At 50.5% G+C, this 2686-nt stretch overlaps 1 pseudogene; it reads left to right on the forward strand.

Moving 5' to 3' along the window:
- Window positions 1–276: 276 nt before the first annotated feature.
- On the forward strand, window positions 277–1833 carry LOC139050175 (probable ATP-dependent RNA helicase DDX5 pseudogene; annotated as a pseudogene).
- The last annotated feature ends 853 nt before the right edge of the window (window positions 1834–2686 follow it).

Raw genomic sequence — 2686 nt, forward strand, 5'->3', positions numbered from 1 at the left:
CCTATTCTTTAATACATTACCATTTACTATGGCCATTCAATGACATTAACTACTTTTGACTCGACGTGCTTATGCAGGGCTGACTACTTTATTACACACTATATGATTTATTTATAATAGGTTTCTTTCCCATCTGCGCTTATAACTATAGTGCTAATACCACCGGTTCGTGGGGTCTCCCCCACAGTGGGTTTCATCGTCAAACAGGGTGGGTCACAAGCAGGGCTGGGGTAGGAGCCGAAAAATCGGGGCAAAGGAGTCCGGCGAACAGCCGCCATGAACGAAGCGGCCGGCGTCAACGGACTCAACGGCATGAACGACGCTACTGGCGTGATCGAGCTATGGGGCGTCCCGCCGCCGCTACCAGACCTCACGGCTGATGAAGTCGCATTTTCTCGGCGGATTTATCTGCCAAGAGGTGAGGGCATGTTCGCAAGCATGCTGCTTGTGCGAACCGAAAAGGGAATCCCCGAGAGCGACGTTGACCTTGACGTCCGCGCACCCAAATGGCGACCGACGGAGACGCTGCCTTTCCGAAAGAACGTCTACCGAGAACACTTCGCGACAGCCCGGCGTTCCTCCGTGGACGTGGACGCGTACAGAAAAACAAAGGGCATCACTGTCGAGGGGCGCGCCGTGCCGAAGCCCGTTCTACGCCTTTACGAAGCCAACTTTCCAGGCGGCGTGCTAGAAGGCATCGAAGCGGGGAAGTACGGTCCGCCAACCGACATTCAGGCCCAGTGCTGGCCCATTGCTCTCAAGGGCAGGGACCTTATGGTCACGGCACGCGGCGGAGCTAGAGACAAGACACTGGCCTACCTGCTTCCAGCCATCGCGCACGTCATGCACCAGCCACCTCTCCAGTCTGGTGACGGCCCCATCGTGCTCGTGCTAGTAGCGACGCCGGAGCTGGCACGACAGACACACGAGCTGAACTGCCACTTTGAGAAATACACGGCAGTTCGCAGCGTGTGCCTATCTTGCGGAGACTGGAAGCTACGGCAACTAAAAGCCCTGAAGAGAGGCCCATGTGAGGTATGCGTGGCGACAGCTGGCCGTCTGTTGTCCTTCCTGAAAGAAGGCAAGGTGAATCTTCGTCGCTGCTCGTACCTGGTGATGGACCGAGTGGACCTCATGCTGATTATGGGCTTAGAAAAACAAATTCGCACCATCAACGCCCTAGTTCACCTAGTCTGTCAGAAGATAATGTTGGTTGCTTCACCAAATTGGGCCGTTTCCCATCTTGCCGATGAATTGATGCACGACTACATTCAGGTGAGCTTCGAGTTACAGACGGCGCATCAAAGCGGACAGATTGAGCATGTTGTTGTCATCTGTGGCGAAGCTGAGAAGGACGACAAATTAATTGCCATCTTTGAGGACATTCTTATCAATAAGTGGGACAAGGTGATCGTTTTCGTAGGAACGAGGCAAAGCCTGAATGCATTGGTGTTAAAACTGCGATTGCTGGATTGGCCAGTTGTCGCCATTCACGGTGGTATGACGGAAGGAATCCGCGACCGCGAACTCAACGCATTTCGAAAAGGCTCGGCGACCGTATTAGTCGCAACAGACGTGGCCACGCGTCAGCTGGACGATGGCGACGTGCGTTTCGTGATCAACTACGACTACCCGCTGTGTCTGGAGGACTATCATAAGCGGGTGGAGCACGCCACCCGCTGCGCTGGTCAGGGCACGGCGTACACCTTTATCAGCCCCAACGACAGCCGGCGTGCAAAAGAGCTCATCGCGATTCTTGGAGCTAACAAACAGACGGTGGCTCCACGACTCCGCGAGATAGCCACCAAGGTGCTTGACGCTGCAAAATATTAACTTTACTTATCCATTCGCTCACCTTGCGATGATGCGTTGCTTGAAAAACAGGTGTGTCCGTACTTGTAAATTGCTCGTGTATTCTAAAATGCAGACCACGCAAGAATTTTCTTCGTTTTAACAGGAAAAAGGCCGAAAGGATAACATTGGAGCCTTATGGTTGCTCTGTTTGCTTTCATTCAGGTGCTGGGCACGATCACGAAAATGTTCTTGACGTCGAAATTACGTGCTTCTCGTATTGTCAATATAAAAACGGCGGTATTTATGTATTGCTCCTATTTGACTTGTGTATAGCATGGGCGTGGCCAAAATGATCGGCTCACTTCAGCGTCACATACATGACCAATTTAGGAACGTGCACTATGTTCGCGTGTAGGGAAAAACACTGCTATCCATATATGTAACAGTAGCGTGTGGTGATTCTGATAGTAGAGGCAGTCGCAGTGGTAGCAATGATAGTAATAGTAACTAATTGTACTTCTACTAGTAGCAATAGTCGTCTTCTCCGGGGGCGTCAAATTCCCATCCAATTTTTTGTGCTAGTGGCACATGTCCACTCTAGGAGACAGGCAAGCGATTTTTAAGACGACCATAAGAAAGTATACTCTATCTGTGAGAAGCATGACACACTAGTTGAGCTTATATCGAAGTATAAGAAAATCGGTTACAGAGTGTGCTATTGAAAAATATAAATATTTCAAAACAAAGAAGGAACGAAGAAATAAAGTTAGCATATATAAAAAAGTTGACCTCACATTGTTCTGGAGTACGCTTCCGTGCCGCGGGGACCATGAGCACGGAAGCAAGTTAACCGCGCCTATCTCGAGGATGCTGTGGCAATCCTACTAGGCCT

Source organism: Dermacentor albipictus, chromosome 9 (assembly GCF_038994185.2).
Source record: "Dermacentor albipictus isolate Rhodes 1998 colony chromosome 9, USDA_Dalb.pri_finalv2, whole genome shotgun sequence".
Lineage (NCBI taxonomy): Eukaryota > Metazoa > Arthropoda > Arachnida > Ixodida > Ixodidae > Dermacentor > Dermacentor albipictus.